General features: G+C 47.1%; 2 pseudogenes; one reads left to right on the forward strand and one right to left on the reverse strand.

Moving 5' to 3' along the window:
- The first annotated feature begins 2,486 nt into the window (after positions 1-2,486).
- On the forward strand, positions 2,487-2,693 carry LOC126541044 (U2 spliceosomal RNA; annotated as a pseudogene).
- Positions 2,694-4,074: 1,381 nt separating this feature from the next.
- LOC126540115 (periodic tryptophan protein 2 homolog) lies at positions 4,075-24,973 on the reverse strand (annotated as a pseudogene).

Below are 24,973 nucleotides of genomic sequence, written 5' to 3' on the forward strand. Positions count from 1 at the left end.
TTTACAATATTGCAACATTGAGTTCACAGTAAAATGATAGCCAGAAGCTACGTTCCTTATAAAAGTGACTTATTCGCTTGCACCTACAATGAATTTTAAACTCAAGCCAGGATAGAAACACTTCAGCCAGCAGCCCATCATTGCCAGAGCGCTCAAAACAAAACTGACTACTGTCTGTAAATCATAAAAGAATCTGATCTGATGATAACGTAAATTAAAATAATAAACTACTTTAAATGTTTAGAAACTACAGCAATGAAAATGTGCTGTTTAAAAAGATGTTTAGATAACTTTCAAGACTGAACACTTTCAAAAATGCAGAACCTTGCGATGGAAGCATCGCAAGCGCTTGGTGTCAAATTATTGTCCATTTGGTTTGCTATGTAGCAGCGATGCCTCTGTTACGAACATTATAAGTATCATGTTCAACTAATCGGACATTGATTAACCTTAGTGAGCAAAAATTCATGAAAGAGCTATCGACATCTGGTCGTTTGCAAAATTGGCTTACTTGTGGTGCAAGAAACTTGCAGTGAGATATTTTAAGCTAAGTGCAAGTTTATACATTTGGTCAATTTCTTCAACTTTTGCAACTAAATGTGGGCTTTTTGCAAGTGCAACTCGAATTTATATAGAGTACTAAACATTTTCTTAAAGTTTGCTTTTGCTTTTCTTGCACCAGAAGGTATCGCAGAGGAGAAGAGCTGAGAAAAATGCATTGTGGATGTATATTCTTTCTTCTATAGGGCTAACATTTGGAAGCTGACGAAATGATTTTGCAAAATTATGCAAAAACCACAATCTGACAACGAGGCTCACCATAGTAGCGGGCTAGGAATCAATGTCGACGACCTGGGGGTTTCTTGACGTGTACCCAATCAACACTGTAGACGAGTTTTCGGATACCACACCCATAGGAATGCGGTCATCGCGACCTGGCGCTTAGCAACATTGTGCAATGGTAGTGATTTGGAGCAACACCACCTATAATGGATAGCAAGCCCGGTTTTCATGACGTCGTGCTACTTGCCCACAACCAACAGTCGCTTCTGTATGCCCTAATACATCTCAGGACTATGGTTCAATATCTGATGCAAGGCTAAATTATTGCAAAAGCAAATGTTTTTTCATTGCTTATCCAAACGCACGTCTCCACCTCGCCTCGTCATTACAGTGGCATCCTAAAGTAAAGATTTTGGATTGGTGTTTTGATACATCGGACATTTAGGGATGGCGTGTGGATGTCTCTCATAAATACATTAAAGAACAATGTTCAGGCAGCCCGTGATTTCGACTTGCCTCTTCTCGAACGGCGTTACCTTATACAGGCGGTTTTCTTAGGAAGCTTTTGGTACTGATGACACGTTGTTAGGCACCCCCCCCCCCCCCCCCTTCGTGCCTTGAGGAAAGCTGTGCCAACTCGTTTTTTTTTGGGTGGGTGGCACTCAGCTATCGGCACAACCGGTTAACCCAGCCTCGCGATCGCGGCGGTTTCTCCTTTCCGAATGTTTCAGTAATAGCCTCCATACTATTACTGCGCACTCTTATGCGGACCCTGGCCAATGATAGCACCCCCGCGCAGACACTTGCAAGGTACTTCCTTGGTACTTCATTACGAGTTTTACTTCCCGCGAGCCCCGTGAATCGTGGACAGCAGTCGACGGATTCACCTGCAGTGTATACAGGACAAGCGTAGCCTTCCGCAGACATCTGTCAGCCACGTGTCCGTACGTCGACCTCTGCTCTGACAGGGTCTTAGAAATAATGGGTGCTGTCCTGCTTCCTTTGGTGCCCCCTGACCGGCGTACCATAGCGCATCGTTTTCAATGGAAGTGCATTGCCACGGCTACGCTGCCTGGCCACCTTCGCGATTTTATTTGGAGACTCGGCTGGGGACTGCTCCCAACCCAGGACAGGCTAGAGCGCTGGGACTTGGTGCGTGTCTCCACATGTCCCAACTGCAAGTCGGTGGAGAAAAACGGACACGCAACATTCGAGTGCGTTGTCGCACGTGTATTTTGGCACGCCGTCCATGGGGGGTTTCGAGGCCAGGGCGTCCGGGAATTTGTATCGAGTGGAAGGTTTCCGCGCGGGCACTTCGCGGGCCTTCTGCTGGTGGCAGCCCTGTTCAGCCTTTGGCGTAATTGCTGTGCAGCAGTGGCAGGTAACTGTCGCCGTCGAGCAATGTGGCCCATAATTGACCGCTTGAGGCGAGAGGTGTTCGCTTTCCTCTCGGATGAACTTTTCTTCCTCGGGGAACAGGAGTTTCTCCGCCACTGGTCGTACCCGTTTGTTTGTGTTCAGAACGGCCGAGTGCATCTAGTCTTCCGTCAGGAGTGGCGATAAATATGCCACTTCAATTGAAACTTCAGAGTTACTATTTCCAATTTCATTTATACACAATGTTCCTTATAATCATACATGCAAAGTGTCTGTTTCACATTGTATACTTCTGTGTTGCCTTTGTACATAGTGTTGAACGTACGATTGCTTTTATGCTGTCTTGTAAACAGTGTAAATAAACTTTTCCTAAACAGTGTCTGTTCTTATCAGCTTAATATCTGATAGGGCCCTGTATGGCTCTTTCGATATTAAACGCATTTTTGCAAGGGGGCGCCGTGTGCGGGGGCTTGCTCCTGCCGCGCTACGGGTCGACCCGGCACTGCACTACCACCGGGCACGGCCCAATTTTGCGAAATCCAAAATTAGAATTCGGATCTTGGATGGGCGCACGAAATACGCAGCCGTGCTGACTATTACCCCGCTGCTGTCGTCGCGCTGCGCTTCGCAATGGGAAAACATTCGGGCAAGTAGCACGACGTCATGAAAACCGGGCTTGCTATCCATTATAGGTGGTGTTGCTCCAAATCACTACCATTGCACAATGTTGCTAAGCGCCAGGTCGCGATGACCGCATTCCTATGGGTGTGGTATCCGAAAACTCGTCTACAGTGTTGATTGGGTACACGTCAAGAAACCCCCAGGTCGTCGACATTGATTCCTAGCCCGCTACTATGGTGAGCCTCGTTGTCAGATTGTGGTTTTTGCATAATTTTGCAAAATCATTTCGTCAGCTTCCAAATGTTAGCCCTATAGAAGAAAGAATATACATCCACAATGCATTTTTCTCAGCTCTTCTCCTCTGCGATACCTTCTGGTGCAAGAAAAGCAAAAGCAAACTTTAAGAAAATGTTTAGTACTCTATATAAATTCGAGTTGCACTTGCAAAAAGCCCACATTTAGTTGCAAAAGTTGAAGAAATTGACCAAATGTATAAACTTGCACTTAGCTTAAAATATCTCACTGCAAGTTTCTTGCACCACAAGTAAGCCAATTTTGCAAACGACCAGATGTCGATAGCTCTTTCATGAATTTTTGCTCACTAAGGTTAATCAATGTCCGATTAGTTGAACATGATACTTATAATGTTCGTAACAGAGGCATCGCTGCTACATAGCAAACCAAATGGACAATAATTTGACACCAAGCGCTTGCGATGCTTCCATCGCAAGGTTCTGCATTTTTGAAAGTGTTCAGTCTTGAAAGTTATCTAAACATCTTTTTAAACAGCACATTTTCATTGCTGTAGTTTCTAAACATTTAAAGTAGTTTATTATTTTAATTTACGTTATCATCAGATCAGATTCTTTTATGATTTACAGACAGTAGTCAGTTTTGTTTTGAGCGCTCTGGCAATGATGGGCTGCTGGCTGAAGTGTTTCTATCCTGGCTTGAGTTTAAAATTCATTGTAGGTGCAAGCGAATAAGTCACTTTTATAAGGAACGTAGCTTCTGGCTATCATTTTACTGTGAACTCAATGTTGCAATATTGTAAACACACTGCCGATGGTACCCGTGCCGTCTGCTCTAAGGATTGCAAGATTTTTATACAGTTGCATGAAACTCCATCAACTAGGCAGACTAGTTATTGACTTGACAGTGGTGAAAGCTGCCCACGTAACAATGCCATTCCATCATTGAGCCAACATGTTATTGATTTAAAGCTCTCAAATGCCCACGTGGCAGCACTGCAACAATAGTCGTTAATGCTGTGATCATGAAACATTTATTTACAAGAAATGACCTTTCTCCCACAGCTCCAATCACAACACCAGCAGTTCGTCTGCACTGTCTATTTCAGAACCGAGATCATCGTCCTCACTGCCTCCTTCGGACATCCCTTCCTCTTTCCCCTCTTTCTCCTTGAACTTGCGGAGTGCCTCAATGTAACTCAGCAGGTACTTGTGATCGCAAACCTCCGACAGCTCTGTATGCCTCAGCCCCTCATTCTTCGTCACTGTCCTCAATGTTGCCATGATGCTCCGTGACCTCTCCTTCAACACCTCGCCGTGACCTTTCAGCAGCGTCACGACCCACGTGACGTAGTGCGTGGGTCGTGCGTGGTGGGCTCCAGTTTTGCACCCACGAAGTTGAGTAGTTTCGCAACGTAAACCTGCGGCAGCGACTGGCTCACGAGGTCAACCTGTCCAACGGGAATGCCGTCGATGACCTCCGTAGTCAACTCATCTTCGTTGAGTCGAAATGCCACCACAACAGCCCGGACGTAGTCCTTCTCTCGCGCCGCTGCCCGTATAGTTGCCGGCGTCACGTCCTGCTCCAGTTCGAAAGGGTCAAACACCAGGGCATTGTCAAGGGAGTAAACGAACACCCGCTCGGTGGTTGCGGCGGCCCACGCCCGGCCCGTCGGTGAGAAAGACACCGCACTGACTCTCACTTCGGACTCGAAGCTGCTGCTTGAAAGGTCACCCTACTTGACGCCAGGCAAAGAAAGAGCGGTTTCCTCTGAGGCAGCACGCTCTTCGACGAGCGCCATGTTGCCAAACTCTGTGATCTTCCGGCGGCTGATGAAGTCGTCGACGGCGTTGAGCGAATGGTTGCACGTCACCTCGAACTTCTTGAGCAAGAGCTGCTCGTGGACATGGTAGATGCACACGAACTTGGAACGGCCTGCTGCGAGAATGCACTGGCCATCAGCCGAGTAACAAAGGGTGGTGAATGCCTGTGTCTGCGCCAGCCTCTTGGCTGTAATGATGACCGTGTCTCGCCGACCGCTTGTCAAGTCACGTCTGCCTGCAGAGACGTAAGCAGATTTACCATAGTTGCTGAGACCAGCAATGCACAGTAGAAAAAGAAGTGAACTGATGACTCAAGCAAGCAAGCAATCCCAATTTCAAATTCTGGTTATACACTAGAAGTTGTAGGGCACCATCTAGGGAGCGTCTTACTGCAAACTTTTTTCAAACTGGTTGATTGTATTAGAAGGGATAAGAGAAACCTAAATGTGTTGCCATGCTGCCAGGAGGCAAGTTTCACTGCAAACGTAGACACACTCTTTTTTATCGACCAGCTTCTGCAAGTGATTTTTCTTTCCTGCCTTATCCCATACCACAGCCAAGGGACAGCGTCACATTTACATTGCAAACCCCGCCTCTTTTATTTTATTTTGCTCCTGTTCCTTTTTCTACAGTGCTGCGCATTCTACATTGGATGATTTACCGAAGACACGCGCCATTACCGGCGACACTGCAGGCAGCGGGTCTTGCGTAGACGCATCTGTGTGTGTGACCTCGACTCTCTCACTGGAAGCGAGGCTCCCTCGAGAAGAAGGGCGTGCAGGCTTCTGTTTGAAATTTTGTTTTTGTGCCACATCACATAGCTGCTTTATGTCTTGCAGAAACTATTTCCGCTGCATGATCTATGATCCGCGCTTGTCTGCTTGCAATGCCCAAACCTAGTGAGGGGCTTTTTAAATGGTTCCCACTGGCACGCAGGTGCTGATACAGTTGAACCTCGCAATAACGAAATTGGCGGGGAACGCAAAAAAGTTAGCTTGATCGAGAATTTCGTTGTTGCGAAATGACACAGCACAGATAGGTAATGCGTCACAGAACAGAACTTTACTGTCAAAATTCCGTTAGCCTACTTTGGCAAGCTTTGCTCTAGAATAAAGAACCGCATTGCCGACAGTACAAAGTGCGATGCATGCGTCAATCAGTTGTGGCATCACTGTGTGGAGCAGTATTCTCGATCAATTGCTTTCGGAGATACGATCACTGTTGCGAGATTCTCAACCCCGGACGCAGAGCAACAGCGCTCTACGCATGCAGCAGCATTTCTTCTGCACACGCTGTCGCTCCTAGGTACCGACGTGTCCGGCGCCGAGCGCAAGAGTGATCATCTCGTATGCTTTAAGGCAATCGGTCGAGATTATAGCCCCTTTGCGCAAATCTACGTCTGGCGCCAAATCCACAAGCAATGCCTGTCGGGTGGCACCAAAACCAGCGTTCCTGAAGCAAAGGATTCGTATTCTTGGACGATCGCTCAATTACTACCCAATGCGTGGCATTCGATGCTTCTACCACCATCTCAAGCGCCATAAACGATTCCATGTCGGTGGGATGTGGATTTCCTTGTTTGCGCTGCATTTTTCTCGCCGAGGCGCACATTACGCATTCTACTAGGTGTGCAAAAACCGTTGTCACATGCTGGTAGCAACATGCATGTCGCTTTAAACGGGCGATCAACAAACATGATGGTCGTAATGACGTGTTTCCAGCGCATGCGATCGCTTCCAGCGCTTGGTTGTTTTTGTAAACGAAATGGCGGCGCCCACGCAAGTGTAATTTGGTGGTATATTGCACAATTTTAGTGCACAATCGCATTTGACCACATTTTGGAACCTACTAGCGCTAAGTGAGTAAGTAATATGTGGGGTTACATTCTGGATAATTTAGTTGATGCAGGATTGTAGTACAGCGACATCTCGTTGTCGAAAGGTATGAAATACACTCCTATGTGCGTTCGCCAGGGATACGAAGATATTTCATTGTAGCGAGAATTTTGTTGTGGAATTTTGTTACTGGAGGTTTTGACTGTATAGCAAAAGCTTGCGAGTTACAGATGCATGCTAAACATCTTCTGTTGTTTTTCCAAGGACGGAAGTTATGTGACTCAAGGAAACAACTTTACAAGCTATCGTGAGCAACTGAGAGAAAAAAAAACAACAATGGGTCATGTTTGACGAGACAGTCACATAGAGGAGGAGAGTCGAGTTTCAGCTACTCTTATTTCTGCAAGAACACATAACACATAATTACATGTATCTGTGAGCAAGAGCCATTTTTCCCATTTTCACAAGGCCGATGTACTGTATACATATATTGTGCATGTCTGAAAATGATGTAAATGCATATCGCCTGGTTGTTAAACTTTGTCAATTATTCATTCATTCTTTACAAGAAGAACAGTACAAATGCCAGGGACAAGGGCAGGAAGCTGCTTTTCCAGAAGCTTGACAAAGGCCCCTGCCTATACTGTATTTGGCAGCAGACATTGTGAATAAATTGTTCACATGTGAACCAATACACTGAAGGACATCGTTTTAAGGCGTACATATCGACATCTCAACCAAAAAAAAATGCTTAGATTATTCTCAAAATACACAGTTCCTTTCTAACAGAATGACATATTGATAGTTCATGGTTCATGGATAGTTCATGGTCTCGTGAAACGCAAGTGACTCAGCCTGACTCGGCTGGCTGAGAAACGGCCGAATATTACCGATAGCGTTGCGCGCTCCAGAGATATCCACTAGCGCGACGCAAGCGCCGGCGCTGCCATCTCTTGTCCACCTCGCTGGTTACTCGCACCGCGGGAGGAAACTTCAAGAGCCGCCTTGCGTACATTTCTTTTTATAAACTAGAAAGACGCCGTTGTCATAACGTTTGATTGCGCGAAAGGGCATTAATTTTTATTACAATACAAATGCAGCAGTGAAAAGCGGACAACATTGCCGCATGTTTGCTATGTTCGACCAAAATTATTTCGAATAAACATGTTCTTCTAAAAAATGATGGCCCCAAACACAATTTCTCACACCACCCGAGACCGATGCAACTACTATGAGCACGTTACGAACAAAAGATATTCATGGCGCCAAACGACGGGGAAAATGTGGCGATACGCATTCATCTCTGCTGCCATCGCATATGGCTGCTCATTAGCATAATTCGCGCGGCTCGTCGCACCACAAATTATGGCGGAAAATCTCAGCAATGGCGGCCCAGCGCAACGTCACGCACCGTCAAAATGACGTTTACGAAACAACCCTTCCTGTGACGCTCATCAGGGAATATTCCTTCAGCCAATCAGCAAGCTGGCATGGCGCATTTCTTGGATCGCCACCACATACTCCCGAAATTGAAGATGCATTGCACTGGCTTCTTTACGCTACCGCTCACATTTTTTTGAAGCGCTAACGTCGCAATATAGCTGCCAAGAATCCAAAAAATGTATTAGTCGATAAAATTTGCAGCTCCACGTCACGTTTCGTCATCTTGATGAAAACGCAAAAATTTTGCAAAACTTCAGCTTCCCGGAACAAATTTCGAAGCACGTGACCTCTCGACAGCCCATCAGAGAGCAAACATGGCGGATAATGGCGGCCGTGCAGGCGCCATGTCTGTCGAGAATAGCGTCCTAAATTAATGTAAGAAACTTTATGCCATGCGCTACTTTCGTTACGGGTGTTGTGTGGCGCTACTAGTTCATTTTAACGTGTTCTGCTTTGACATGCTTTACAAAAATTATCAATTATACCACTATGTTGAACAGTGCGCTAAAATTTTTCTACATTTTGTATTACGTTGTATTTTTTTGTCATCCCATTGCATCGCCTTTGCATCACATATGTGGTACAGCATGCAACCGCGACGCTGGCGACACATCTTAGTGATCGTGCCTACTAGCAGTAACATGGCGGCGCCCACAGTGCAAAGCTCGTTGCGTCTTTGGCGTACGATAATAGTGCTATGAAACCCGTGTGTATTTCTCTGACATCTGTGTACCGTGCATATATTCCGTACCGAGAGAAACCCCCGCTGTGACGATGAAGTTCGCGGTCAAGTTTTCCAACCTGATCGGCACGGTGTACCGCAAGGGGAACTTGCTGTTAACGCCGGATGGAAACACCATGGATGGATGGAAACAACTTTATTTTGAATCCGGCAAATTTGACGACCCGGGCTCAGGTCTCCCATGAGGGGACTTCGAGGCCTTGCCTCGTCGCCGCCTCTCGGGCTTGCTGGACGGCCCACTCTTGTGTCCTGAGGTTGGAGCTGCGCAGAGCGGCGGCCCACTTCGACGCAATCGCCTCCGGAGCTACTGCCATTGTAGCTGATGTAACCCGACACTCCCACAACATGTGTGACAGCGTCGCTCTAGTTAACTGACATAATTTGCAAATAGCAGTCGGGTATTGTGCGGGGAAAATGTGCTGCAATCGCACCGGACTGGGAAATGTTTGTGTTTGCAATTGTCGCCAGATGACTGCCTGGCGACGTTTCAGCATAGGGTGAGGTGGGGGCAGCAACCGCCTGCCTAGCTGGTAGTGCTTGGTGATGTCATTGTACCTGACCAGGCGTTCTCGCGGGTTTCGAACCAGGAGTTCCGAACTCGAAGAGGTGGTCTCCGATTCTGCGCGGCGGGTCAGTTCTCGCGCAGAGCGGTGTACTACCTCGTTCAAGTTAATGCGGCCTTTATCGGGGGGGGCGGGGGGGGGGTTGTGGCGACGTGCGCTGGAAACCATATGATCGCGGTGTTATCGAAGTGCTGTCGACCAGCTTTCCTTAGAATCTGGAGAGCTTCGGAGGAAATGCGCCCCCGCGCGTAGTTGCGAACTGCGGATTGTGAGTCGCTAAACTACCTCGCAGAGGGGGTCGGTAAGTGCAAGCGCAATCGCTACCTCTTCCGCTGTTTCGGGGTATTCCGTTGCGACACTACACGCGTGCGTAAGCCGGGAGCTAACGTCTACGACTACCGCCGTGAACCGGTGTTCTCGTGTGTATTCTGCGGCGTCTACAAAGCGCGTAGTCCTCTTTCCACCCAAGGAGCGCAGCAGTGTCTTGGCACGGGCCTGGCGTCGACCCCGATTAAATTCGAGGTGCATGTTTCGAGGTATAGGGGCGACAAGCAGTGTGTCGCTGAGGTCGGGTGGAATGACCTGTTTCTGACCGTGTTGGACGTGGTAGTTGAAGCCGAGTTTCTGCAGGATGTACCGGCCCGTGGCTGTCAGAGACATGCGTTCGAGTTGAGATGTTCTTTGCGCTTCCACAATTTTCTCAAGCGTGTTATATACCCCCCGCTGTAGCAGACGAGCAGTGCTTGTGGACTCCGGTAGGCCAAGGGCAATCTTGTCAGTCTGGCGTATAAGGGTGTTGATTTTCTCCCTTTCAGTGACATTCCAGTTGTGGAAGGCAGCCACATAAATGATGTGACTGATTGCAAAAGAGTGTATGAGGCGCGTGACACTGTCCTCCTTCATGCCCGTGTGCTTGTTTGTAATGCGTTTGATCAGGCGGGTAGCCGCTGTAACCTTGCCTTCGATTTTGCGAATAGCTTCTATGTTTGACCCGTTGGCTGTTATATGCATGCCTAGGATGCGTATCTTCGGGACTCGGGGAATGCAGGAGCCGTCTTGTGTATAGAGGATTATGTCGTCACATTGGCGCGATTCGGCTGTAGGCTTGGGCCGGCGGCGCGGGCGGTAGACGAGCAGCTCCGATTTCAGTGGAGATAGTCGGAGACCTGTGTCTTGGAGGTTGGTTTCGACTGCAGAGACCGCCGCTTGTAAGGTGCATTCTATCTGACCGTCACTGCCCTTGTTGACCCACAGGGTGATATCACCATTGTAGCGCCGCTCGGCAACCGACTCTCGCTCTTCGATCTGCGCAACAACAAATCGGAAACGCTGCCTATCGAGAGCCGCTACAACTTTACCGCCGTTGACATCGCGCCCTCAGGCTTCCTCTTTTAGCGATAACGTGGCCTAGAACGTGCGCGCATCACCACTGGTACGTCGCGTATGTTGTCTCAAGCAAGAAAACAAGCGCGTTGGCTCCAACATACGATGACTCATTCCATTTCCCGGGGACACGCATCCTAGCTATTGAAGCAGACGACGGCTTGTACGCAGCAGACAACGGAAGCGAGAAGCGTTTTCGACGGAATAATCATACGCTTTGAGCTACCTGCTTTATTTTTACTGCAGAGGAGAAGTGTTTTGCTTTACCGATAACGCTACATTCAGTGTCTTCATTTCAGTTTCTTAGGTAAAACGTCAATTTGGCGTCACGTTACGAAAACAAAATGGGGCTATCAGCGCCATTTTATTCGCGTCGCCTCTACGTGACGCACCGAAGAAAATGGCGGAATGTCCAGAATAGCGCCCTTGGCCAGTGCCTATTGGCGGCGAGGAGTTAAGGAGTCGCCATCTGTCGGAAGCGCCTCCCTTGCGTAGTATGAGGTATCAGGCGGCGCGCTCCCCGTAGGTTTCGCTTACGGCGCTCAATAAAAAACACCACGCGGCAGCCCTCCTGGACATTTATGTAGGTACTTTCAAAATGAGGGAAGTTTATGACTTTCGATATAACAATCTTGGGCAAACTGAAAGCACAGAATCGTATACAGACGCTATCTCTTTACCGAATAGGTACAGTAACGCCACTACGCGCGGTCGCCGCGATGGAGTCTCCCTAACCGGCTTCTTGCATGAAAGGTCGGCAATCGCGGAGCGCAAACTATGTGAAATATGTTCTTATAGTGGGTGGTCTGTATAACCAAATGGCGCATAACAGAACGAAGCCTCAATGCGTGCAGCCATCGCACGGGTTCACGGCGACCGACTGCGCATCTGCATGCATGTCCGTGCACAATGTTTTGCTTTCGCTGTGAGCGCATTTTCGCACCGTGCCTTTAGCTTTAAGCCGCAGCATATGAACATTTCCCAGTACACTAGCAACCATTGTTGCGTGGACGCTATCAGAACTGTTGAAAAATAATTTCGTTACTGAGACTTCGACGCCTACGGCGACTGTGATGTGCCGTCGTGACGATTCAATCTTTTTTTGTCTTCTAAATTCTTGGGCATTTCAATATTATTTCTCAAGTTGCGTCGTACTGCATGTTTATCGGTCTTCTCAGCGTGAGATTTCCCCCTGCTTCCTTTTTGTAATCCAGTGCATTAATTCATAACACAAACATGACATATGCCATGCCTTTCTTTAATATACATCTTACCGCTCCCTTTCCGTTCCAGAGAACTTGCCAGTATCTAACATCAACAAGTTCATAGACCAAACCGTCTTGACATTAGCTGTGCAGCGGGCGCGGGCGAGCGCCTCAGTGCGCGTTTTCTGCTACTCACCGAGCATCGCGCAGTCCCGGCGCCGTAGCAGAAATCTTCCTGTGTGTGTGTGCTTGCTGCATACGCGAGCTGTAGCCGATGGCTGTCTGCCGGTTCTAAATTTCGCCAGCCAAGCTTCACGCAGCTCCTTGCCCTGCGGCTACGTGTGAATAAGGCTGACACCAGGCTCCGTTGCGTACGTCCGGCACTGCGGCACTAAGCAGTAGCCTACCATGCTGCACGCCGCCAAAGGCAGCCACTACCTATTATAGTAGTTTCAGATGTTGCCAAGCAGACACCCAAGGCGGTAAAACCGCACCACTTAATCAGAACCGCGGCGCAGGTGCGACTTTAAACTTTCGTTTTCAGCTCGCTTCGGCGCTTCCGAAGCAGCCGCGGTGTCCACGTGATCCCTCATGCCACGTCACGCCGACGGTGGCGCCAGCTTTTCCAGTGGTGGAGCTCGTAGCCAGTACTACAGTGTTTTAACACGACACGTCTTGTCCCAGGACGAACTGACCAGGACAGACTCCATTCCAGGAGCAAACGCGAGACCGGAGACACAGATCTCGTGCCCCGCTAGGACGTCAAGTAGACGGCCCGTCTCTAGCGCCCATACAAACACTTCAAAGGTGGCCTGCAATAAATTGAGCAGAAATCATCAAAGGATGAACGTCAAAGTCAAGCGCTGGCTTCGCAGTACATATATCTGCTGCCAGAAATCATAACTGCAGTCAAATGGACGTCCATTTATTGACAATTATGTTTCACAGTAAGCACCAACTGGCCCGACTACTAGGCCAAGCTGCTGGGACATGTATTACAAAGGTTGATTGGTTAAACCATTGGCAACTAAAGCCGAAAATTCGCCGAGTTGGACGTATTGTTGGTTTAAAAAGCCATGCCTGGATGCTGTGGTAGCCAGTATATGTCGGACAACTTCCAAAAGGTTGTCCGTAGAAGGCATCATGTGCTCACTTCAGGAGTGGCTTGAAGTTTTTATTTATAATTCACACTTGTAGATAAAGGTGGGCAATGATCAAATTTTTCGAATACGACCTAAATACAAATATGAAGTATCGAATATCAAATAGTAAAATGCAGACATACATATTTATTTACAGCTGGAATATTTATTCGTGTATAATTTGCTACCACACCTGCACCAACTAATCTAAGAAAGGACAGCTGACCATCAGGAACAAAGGGTCATTTTAGACACTACCTGTCATTAAAAAAATACACAAAAAGCCTCTGAAGCTTTTTAGAGCCAATTTGCAAACACGTTTTTCAAGAATAAATGGGTGCTGTATGAAATGGAGCTATAGAAACGTGCTATATAGATGATCGCCACCAAAATATTGATAGTTTAGCAAAATAAATTAATAAATAAATAAAAAAAGCTGCTGAAAGACTTGTGCACCACGGATACATGTAAAAGGACCTGTTGCAAGAAAAACATCACTCGTCGTAGCATAAAAGATAAAAATTTTACATAACAAAACTGTTGGAAACTCCTAAATGATAGACAAGAAAAGCTCACAGACTGCCATGTAGGCTTCTGGCATGAAGCCGAAAATGAAACTTGAATTACTGATTTTGTTCTTGCATTCCTCTGAAAACATTGATCGCTATTTACCTTCCGATACCTTGCAATACAGTAAAATCTTGTTAACTCGAACTATGAGATCTCGAAATATCAGTTAAGTGAACATTTTCTCCTGGCTTGGCGTCAACTCTATGTACTTTTAACCTCTTATCTCTAAATGATTGCACGCCGTATTGTCGATATTTCAACTGCGAAAATGTCAAGAAAATGTCACTACCCAAATGTTTTCAAACTTTGTGTGCGGCTGCGATATCACCAAAAAGTGACAGGACCGGAAGTTTTTAGCAAATTCCGTTTGATTCTATGCCACTCTATTCATTCACCATTCACGGCTGGCTGCGATATCATTGGTAATGCGGCTGGAGCACCACTCTGGCCCCTGACGAAGCGTCGTCAGTTTGCTTATTCGTTGTGCTCTTGTGTTTCTAGGTTTGTGGATCCGCACGCTACGCCTTATTAAGTTGTGATGCTTCACTGGGGATTTAGTGAATGCTACAAGAATTGTGCGAGGATGGTGCTTTCTAAGCAGCGCAAATCTCTGATGTTGGAGCGCAAGGTTGCCCTCATCATTGTTGCCCGCATATGCCCAATGTACCGGATGCTGAGTCGCATATCTCGCAAAGGTGATCTACCAAAATTACTGCTCCTGTCATACTGATCTGCGAGAAATTTAGTGGCTACTAGTGACTGTTTGGAATGGCTCTAGGTGGCCCATGCGCCACCAGGGGCTTACATTTTTGTGAATTTGCTTATCTAAGAACTCCGCTTATCAAAAAAAAATTTCTGGTTTTTATAACTTCAAGTTTATGGGGCCTTACTGGTCTTTGTTTAGCAGGCAGAGAACATCAATAAGACTTTAAGGTTGTTGCGAGTATTTGGTTAGCCTGGTTAGCCGACAAAGTTTTTGAACGGCAAGATAGGCTGACACCTATCTTGTATGCGTCTCTTCATCACATGATCCCATTCTCTGTATATTTAATCCCTTGTTTGGAAAAAAATAAACCACTTGTTATTCTGCGCTTGTATCGTCCACTTCCTTTTGTGCTTCGTTCAGGTTGCGCTGCAACCCCCCCCCCCCCCCTTCCCATTAGGAATATGTTTTGAAATACAGCCGCTGATCGTTAATACGGACTTGACATGAACTGCGAGAAAGTCTGAATAATCGGGAGTCTGAAATACCGTATGTGCCACGGGTGTAGCCTAATCTTGGGTGTCAAACCCAGACAGTTTCCTTAGGTGCCTCCTTTTCTTTCTAGTTCTGGTATCAAAGATGTCCACTTTTGTAAACTTTTGGTCAAGCATCCATTTGTATGTACTTCAGGGCGTAAAATTTTGATTCGGGAACTGCTATTTATTTACACATTTCAACGCTATGCATTCGACGCTACCCGAAATTTAATTGCTCTTTGCCTTTACTGTCCTAACCTAACTTTTAGTATTCTAGCATAGGTTAACCTAACTTAAGCAAATATCAAGGCAACAACAGTCAGAAGATGGATGATATTACCCGTGAGCCAGCACAAACAACCTCGCCGCTTGTGTCGACAGCCAGAGATGCGAACTGGACAGCCCTTGGAGCCGTCAGCGTGTTGAAGTTGCGGTACCGCTTCAGGTCGTAGGCGCGAACAGTGCCATCAAGAGATGCCGAGAGAATGGCTTTGCCATTTTGAGCGAAGGCCACCGCAGCCACTGCGGTGGCATGGCCCGTGAAAGTCACGAAACAGAAACCATTCCCTGTGTGCCACAGCTTCACCTGCATTGTAATGTAAGAGAAGTTGAAGTTTATTGTTTGTTACTGTATGTGCAAAACGCAAGCTTATATATTATATACAGCATCAGAAGCTCCCTGAGCGAGAAGCTGCCAAGGGGGCCTCCTCTCATTCTTGGCTAAATAAACAGTATTAGAGCAGCAAGAACAGGGTGAACAAAAACAAAAAGCATCAAGAAATACAGTTGGTAGGGAACAAGTTATAAAAGTAGTAAACAATCAGATATGCATTAAAACAGTGCTATGCAATAATATCACAATAAACACTCACAAACAGGATTGTCTAGTAATGTACAAAAAATGTGCTTTTCTACACACTACTAACAAGGAAAAATAAGATGTGTTTGGCAAAAATATGAAGCCTATCAATACAGTAATAAAAGTAATGTAAAGAAAACGTATAATAATGAAAATGTGTTTATCACAAATGAAAAGATGGTTATGCTAACATTATTTTTTTAATGTTGTGTTTAAAAAAGTGCAATGAATGAGTTGACTGATGAAGATGCCGAAGTTTCAACTGCCTTCTGAGATAACGGAATATGACATCTGCTACAAGGATTCTGTGAGTTTAGATCAATCAATGATGATGATCATCTTGACGCGAGAGTGGAGGACATTGAACTTCGATGTATTGGTTGTCAAGGGCTTTCCGGATACTGCTTTGTAACATACACATGGAAAATGCTAAGAATGATGTCACAAAATGCCTGTGGTCATGTGCGTGATTCAAAGTATAACAGCGCGACTTTGGAATGAGGACAAAACCAAAGTACCACAGGCAAGTGCTGACGTTCAACTACTTGTCTGTGTTCTTTGCTTCTGTTCTCGTTCAAGAAGTTGCGCTGTTGTACTCTGAATCTCACAGAACCAAGTAGCCCAATCTTTGACATTGCGAAGTCATGTGCGGTTAGGTTTAACATGAAAACGATGTCTCGACTGCCATCACTACCAAGCGAAACAAAGTAGTGCCGTAATAATGATGATGAATTGACTCTAGAGAAGACAACAGACCTTGCCATGATCTCCTCCAGTCACAAGATTTGCATTGTCGAGAGTATGCGAGGCAAGCCATGTTGTTGGCATGCCCCTGCTGCTTGAGGACAAACGACTCCGACTGCCACTCCCAGACGACCAACTATCGACGTCGCCCACTTAGCGCAATTCAGTCACCCGTATGTTGAAGCATGCTGCTGTGACTTCGTGGTCCGAAACATTCAGGCACTGGATCAGGTTGTAGTCGGGCATCTCGCGCAGGAGGAATGATCCATTGGAAAAGGCGGTGACCAGCATATGATTTCCGCCATGGTGGCATGCTGCCAACAATAGGAATGCTTCCCTGTTCGGTGGTACCGAACCCTCTCCACCTCAACGTCACCTCCGGCGTCATCGTCGGGTATGTCGTCACCTGTTTTGTCCTCAGCGTCACCATCATCTTGCTCTGACGTCGCAACACACCGTCGTCTGCTCGACAACGATGAGGCCGCGTCGTCTGCGATCACGAATCCCAAGTCACAATACGCCTCCAAAACGCAAAGCTGTCTGTTTCGGCTGAGCGTAAAGACATCTGCGGAGTCTTGTGCCGAAGAAGCAGTTGACGATGGTGTCGCTGTGGCTGGACAAGGTGTTGATGCCGAAGTTATTCATCTTGTGAAGCGCTGTCACCTGGACCGACATGTTCTTGCTGCCGATAGCGAAAAGGCGCTAGTCGGAGGACCACTCACTGCACGTGAGCGCATCGTAGGTGGTACTTAGCACTAGCTCCAGCGCAAACGGCATAAAATCGCGCCTGGCGTAGCCGGGCGTGTGGTACACAAAGACAGAGTTGCCCTTGGCGACAGCGAAGTATTTGCCATCGGGACTGAACTTCACTGTCGACAGGGGCTTGCGGCGATGCAATGGGACGACAAAAAAATACAACGTAATACAAAATGTAGAAAATTTTAGCGCACTGTTCAACATAGTGGTATAATTGATAATTTTTGTAAAGCATGTCAAAGCAGAACACGTTAAAATGAACTAGTAGCGCCACACAACACCCGTAACGAAAGTAGCGCATGGCATAAAGTTTCTTACATTGATTTAGGACGCTATTCTCGACAGACATGGCGCCTGCACGGCCGCCATTATCCGCCATGTTTGCTCTCTGATGGGCTGTCGAGAGGTCACGTGCTTTGAAATTTGTGCCGGGAAGTGGAAGTTTTGCAAAATGCAATTTTGCGTTTTCATCGAGATGAGGAAACGTTACGTGGGGCTGCAAATTATATCGTCTAATACATCTTTTGGGTCTTTGGCAGCTATATTGCGACGTTAGCGCTTCAAAAAGAATGTGAACGGTAGCGTACAGAAGCCAGTGCAATGCATCTGCAATTTCGGGAATATGTGGTGGCAATACAAGATACGCGTCATGCCAGCTTGCTGATTTGCTGAAGGAATCTCGTGAGGAGCGTCACAGGAAGGGCTGTTTCGTAAACGTCATTTTGACGGTGCGTGACGTTGCGCTGGGCCGCCAGTGCTGAGATTTTCCGCCATAATTCGTGGTGCGACGAGCCGCGCGAATTATGCTAATGAGCAGCAATATACAATGGCTGCCGAGAGGAATGCGTATCGCCTCATTTTCCCCGTCGTTTGGCGCCATGAAAATCTTTTGTTGATAACGCGTGCTCATAGTATTTGCATCGCTCTCGGGTCGTGTTGGAATTTGTCTTTGGGGCCATCATTTTTTTAAAAAACGCGTTTATTCAAAATAATATTGGTTGAACATAGCAAACTTCCGGCAATGCTGTCCACTTCTCACTGATGCATTTCTATTGTAATCAAAATTAATGCCTTTTCGCGCAATCAAATGTTATGACAACGGCGTCTTTCTAGTTTATAAAAAGAAATGTACGCAAGGCGGCTCTTGAAGTTTCCTCCCGCGGTGCGAGTAACCAGCGAGGTGAACAAGAGATGGCAGCGCCGGCGCTTGCGTCGCGCTAGTGGATATCTCTGGAGCGCGCAACGCTATCGGTGATATTCGGCCGTTTCTCAGCCAGCCGAGTCAGGCTGAGTCACTTGCGTTTCACGAGATAGCGATAACGTGGCCTAGAACGTGCGCATCACCAAAGGTAGGTCGCGTATGTTGCCTCAAGCAAGAAAACAAGCGCGTTGGCTCCAACATAGGATGACTCATTCCATTTCCCGGGGACACGCATCCTAGCTACTGAAGCAGACGACGGCTTGTACGCAGCAGACAACGGAAGCGAGAAGCGTTTTCGACGTAATAATCATACGCTTTGAGCTACCTGCTTTATTTTTACTGCGGAGGAAAAGTGTTTTGCTTTACCGATAACGCTACATTCAGTGTCTTCATTTCAGCTTCTTAGGCAAAACGTCAAATAGGCGTCACGTTACGAAAACAAAATGGGGCTATCAGCGCCATTTTATTCGCGTCGCCTCTACGTGACGCACCGAAGAAAATGGCGGAAAGTCCAGAATAGCGCCCTTGGCCAGTGCCTATTGGCGGCGAGGAGTTAAGGAGTCGCCATCTGTCGGAAGCGCCTCCCTTGCGTAGTATGAGGTATCACGCGGCGCGCTCCCCGTAGGTTTCGCTTACGGCGCTCAATAAAAAACACCACGCGGCAGCCCTCCTGGACATTTATGTAGGTACTTTCAAAATGAGGGAAGTTTTTGACTGTCGATATAACAATCTTGGGCAAACTGAAAGCACAGAATCGTATACAGACGCTATCTCTTTACCGAATAGGTACAGTAACGCCACTACGCGCGGTCGCCGCGATGGAGTCTCCCTAACCGGCTTCTTGCATGAAAGGTCGGCAATCGCGGAGCGCAAACTATGTGAAATATGTTCTTATAGTGGGTGGTCTGTATAACCAAATGGCGCATAACAGAACGAAGCCTCAATGCGTGCAGCCATCGCACGGGTTCACGGCGACCGACTGCGCATCTGCATGCATGTCCGTGCACAATGTTTAGCTTTCGCTGTGAGCGCATTTTCGCACCGTGCCTTTAGCTTTAAGCCGCAGCATATGAACATTTCCCAGTACACTAGCAACCATTGTTGCGTGGACGCTATCAGAACTGTTCAAAAATAATTTCGTTACTGAGACTACGTAACTACGGCGACTGTGATGTGCCGTCGCGACGATTCAATCTTTTTTTGTCTTCTAAATTCTTGGGCATTTCAATAGTATTTCTCAAGTTGCGTCGCACTGCATGTTTATCGGTCTTCTCAGCGTGAGATTTCCTCCTGCTTCCTTTTTGTAATCCAGTGCATTAATTCATAACACAAACATGACATATGCCATGCCTTTCTTTAATATACATCTTACCGCTCCTTTTCCGTTCCAGAGAACTTGCCAGTATCTAACATCAACAAGTTCATAGACCAAACCGTCTTGACATTAGCTGTACAGCGGGCGCGGGCGAGCGCCTCAGTGCGCGTTTTCTACTACTCACCGAGCATCGCGCAGTCTCGGCGCCGCAGCAGGAACGTTCCTCTCGTGTGTACTTGCTGCATACGCGATCTGTAGCCGATGGCTGCCTGCCGGTTCTAAATTTCGCCAGCCAAGCTTCACGCAGCTCCTTGCCCTGCGGCTACGTTTGAATAAGGCTGACACTGAGCTCCGTTGCGTACGTCCGGCAGTGCGGCACCAAGCAGTAGCCTACCATGCTGCACGCCGCCAAAAGCATGCCACTACCTATTATAGTAGTTTCAGATGTTGCCAAGCAGACACCCAAGGCGGTAAAGCCGCACCACTTAATCAGAACCGCGGCGCAGGTGCGACTTTAAACTTTCGTTTTCAGCTCGCTTCGGCGCTTCCGAAGCAGCCGACGCGGCCGCGGTGTCCACGTGATCCCTCATGTCACGTCACGCCGACGGCGGCGCCAGCTTTTCCAGTGGTGGAGCTCTAAGCCAATACTACAGTGTACTGGAATACTTTGCAGTGGCATGACCGCGCTGGTCTAGTGTTCCTGTATATGCTCCCGCAGGGAGCATATACAGGAACACTACGCTTGTCCGCTGACTCGCGTGGTGGCACCTGCAGCGGCGGCGCTGCAAACGACCGTACTTGAAAGCTCGCCCTGGTTCGCCTCTGCAGCATATGTGGCACACAAAAAAATAGAAAGCGTACTTGGTTATGTAGACAGCCGCTGTTTTAACGTAATTCAGCTTGGGTTTGCAATTATTTTTTGGGTACTTTATGTGCACAGAGGTGTTTTGAGGTGGCCGTATGATTTCGGGCGTGTCTTACGAAGCAAAACCAGTAGCAGACGAAGGACAGTCAATGCGCTGCAATTTCTTTTATGTTTTCACGCTTAGTGACTAACTCGGGCTAGATGGCAGTACCGGCATAATTTGCGAGTACTCAATTTTACGAAGCAATACTTATTCGCTGGACCAAACATTCGCATGATGTTCGCGATCGCAAAAGACACCTTGTTTACAGTATCTGCAGGGTGCACATGCAGGAAATCCGGTCGATTAATGCGGATTTAATATTTACTCGAGAAAGCACTTTTTCTTAATTCACATACCCTAAGGGCCTTTTACGGGCATTATATAGGGGGTTAAAAAACCCCAATAAAGTGGTCATATTGCATAGCAAAGTGAAAAATCAGAGAAGCATAAACAAACATGCGCTCAGGAAAACAGGGAACATATCTGGATAGAAGAAGTGTATGACAACACGTACACAGGTGGACCACAATGCTCAAGACAATGTCACAATGAATACACTTCTGATAATGATCTATTAAGGACCAGCACAGAGTAATCACTTCAGTTTGTTCACAAATGCGTCGTAATTATTTTCGCAAACGATTTCTGCAGGTAGTTTATTCCAGTGATAAATGGCAAGGAACAATGGCGAATGACGCATAAGTTTGGTGTGAGCTATCTTGGGTTACTCATTGAGGCAGTGGTCTGATCGGGGAAAAATGCGATGTGCTGGTTTGATATGAGATTCTGTGAACGGTGAAGGATTGTGATAGGTAGTGACATAGCAGGGTGACAAGTCTTCGCTTTTCAAGTGAACTTAAATTTAGAGATGATTTAATATCTGTGATGCTGGAGTAGCGAGCGTATTTACTTGTGATAAACCTAGAAGCCTTATTTTGTAGTGATTCCAGTTTATCGGCAAGATAAGCTTGATGCGGTTTCCAGATGAAACCGGCATATTCTAGTTGTGATCTGACTAAAGTTGTGTATGCTAAGTGTTTGGTCGCCTGATTTACAAGTTACGCCTAATGAAACGGAGGGTTTTGGATGCTCTGATTCTAAAGCACGTGCTACAGAAGACGAAATATGACGCGCAGAAAAAAAAAAGAAGGAAGAACAACTTCGAAACTGCTTTCTCTGTCCCATACGATTTTATTGCAGGCGCTCTGCAATAGCACAAGAATCATCCTGAGAGCTTTAATGCACTTAAAAAGCAGTGTAGAAATTGAGCTAAGTAACTCCGCTTAGCTTAAGGTGCTGTACTGCCTTTCTTTTTGACAGAATATGTGCTTTGTTCAAACCTCTGATAAAAAAAGCGGAGCCGTACGGCAACATAAAAGCTGGGTATGCGAGGAGTCAGGCTCTTTGCATGAGCTCTGCATCCTGCCTTCAAGGGAGCGGCACAATGAATCTTGTGCAGGAAGTCCATTAGGCGTTCCCAATGAACTTTTTGTGTACTAAAGCAATTTATGAAAATTTCTCCAAGCTTTGTGATAAAACGGAACAATTCCACCGAGGGGTAAAGCAAACCTACTTCATCATTTCACATCAGTTCACATACCGCGCAGTCTGCGGTTAGCGGCTCGTCGGCTCTATGTAGGTTTCTCTCCCACGTGCACCTCCGTTCCGGGTCTACAGGCGCCTTGAATAGCGACAGCTTCTTAACGCTGTTAGTTCGAGCGTAGCAGTGGTTGAGACGTTGCTTTGCACTCATTGATGCAAATAGCCGCATTCACATGAGAACTTTTGCGGAACAGAACCGCACAGAACAAACAGCGGCAACCAAGACACACCGCTGAAATGCAATGGTCGTGCGTGCCCAGACCGGTCGCCTTCAAGAGAGTTTTGGCAAGCAATAGTAGCATACCCCACAGTCTGAATTAAGCTTGTCCAGCAAAGGGACTCTTTACGGACTGCGCGAGCATCCTAAGCAGTGGTAGGTGCTGGATAGCAGGTATCTTTGTTCTATATACCACATGGTCCAAGCATACGGCATCAGGGTTATATATTTATAAACATTGTGCGGCGTGACTATGCGAGGTCGTATTGCGGCGTTAGCCCGTTTTCTCTTGCTTCTTCAAGAAAGATGATGATTACCGAATTTTCTTTTTCGGTTGTGTTCGTTCCGTTCTCTACGACGCACTCACACGTATTACGGAAATTTTGTCCTCAAATATAGCTGTCGCATTCTTGTTATGCGATCTCCCTCATATATTATGGCTGTATAAAGGCCAAAGAGGCAAAGCCGAAGCGCACAGCTTACCTGCGTATCGTGCTGGTTCACCAACCGCAGTGATTGCTGTGTTGAGCAGCACCATCGGCCTCGTGCAGGAAGGCTATATAGTGTAGACATAGCAATTTAATGTATACTAGACTTGAAATGCCCGAGAACGATGCCGGTGCATCACAAATATTTGATAGCGCCTGCCGTTTAAATGTTTCATGGTTGCCTTAGGTTGGCCGTGCACGAGCATGCGCTCTTATGTTTTACTTTCTACGCCAAGCGATCAGAGAGTGAGCTGATTTATCATTTAATGCTGGGAATACAGAGACACCGGTTTTCTTTGTTGAATTAAAACCGATATAAGCAAAATAGTTCACAAAAAATACACACACCGTGGCTGATAATGTGCGTACACCGCGGCTGATAATGCGGGTCGCATTTTTGCGCCCCCAAGACATGTTTCCGCCTACTGTACTTACCGATGCACCGAAAGGCTTCCCTGACCATTTTGTATCAACGGACATGGCGTAAATATCACAAAGTACGATCTAAAACATGTCGAAATCGTTCAGCAGCACGCGACTGCAATAGTTTCACGCAGCGCCGCGCGGGATCGTGCAAGCCAGAGAGGAGGAAAGGCTCGCCGCGCACACTATCCTCCTCGCCCGATGAAACGGCACTGATTTGGCGCATGACGGTGACGCCCGCGATAGGTCACGTGACACAATCGTTGGCGCTTCAAAATCTTCGGACGTGTTGTGTCCGTGCCTTCTCTATAAAAGGCACTGGCTGTGTTTAACGGACGGTGGCGGTATTGCAGTTGTTCTTACAGTGTACAAGCTTCGGATTCTCGCGCTGTGCCCTGGCTCCTCTGGATGCGTCACTACATATAACCTGCGGTGGGCGAGCGTGCAAGCGACGAGAACACAGAACCGTAAGTGTGCGACAATTCTATTCTACTTGTCCTCATTCACGTATAGGCTTGAGCCAGAAGGGCATTGGTAATTTGTTCTTTTCCGTTTCTTTTAACGACGTCACTTCGCGGAAGCGACCCCGGTGTACTTCGGTGAGTTGCTACAGTGACTTGTTTCGAAGGATATTTGACGGGCCCATGCAGCCAGTGAAGGCTGTCGCCGATGTTGACGAGTGGCCGAGAAATATTCTTGTTTAAACGTTAACCCATTTCTTTTTGCTTATTTTGTCTTGTGAACCTGAAGGGTTTGGTGCACAAGCTATCGCGGCGAGTGCGCCGAAGATTGTAGTGCACTTTATTTACAGTCTGCTGCGCGTGAAATTTTTCTGCAGTCGCGTTCGTCTACACGGACTTGCTCGCCAAGCACCGCCGTCTCCTGTGTAGCCATGTTTCTTCACAAGCTTTTTCAGTATGTTCGCATCAGTCACTCCGTGCACATCAGTGCACGCAGGTTGTTTTCGCCAGTTTTGCCCCGTAGTGGCAAGCAGAGGTAAGCGTAAATACAACGCCTTTCTTACCCCCTGTGGCTCATTGGTTGATTACTTCGACCATTTTGCTAAAAGCACTACAGTCGACTTCCACTGGAATTTTAGCTCGCACGGGGAAGTTCCGTCTAGAAACCATACATTGGCTGTGGAAGGAAAAATTTAGTTCGAAGAAGAAAGCATGCCGCTTCGGTTATTTTGTCCCCAATCGCCGCCTCCTCATGCGTGGAGCCGTTATCAAACTTGAAAATGTCAATTTAGCGGACGGTGCTGCTGATTTTTCTTTTAGTGGCCGCTGTTCCTTCCGTCTGTGAAGCCACACGTTTCGTGTCGTCACGCCCACATACTCGCCGGTTTGCTTTGTCCGCTCAGCATGACGTCGCCTGTATTAGCTGTTAGTTCATTTTACATTTTGGATACTTGACGAAATCTCGCGGTTCCGCGAGGCCCGAATTAACCGGAGTCGACTCGCCGGTTAGGTTTGCCGGCAT

This window comes from Dermacentor andersoni, chromosome 2 (genome assembly GCF_023375885.2).
Source record: "Dermacentor andersoni chromosome 2, qqDerAnde1_hic_scaffold, whole genome shotgun sequence".
NCBI classification, from domain to species: Eukaryota; Metazoa; Arthropoda; class Arachnida; order Ixodida; family Ixodidae; genus Dermacentor; species Dermacentor andersoni.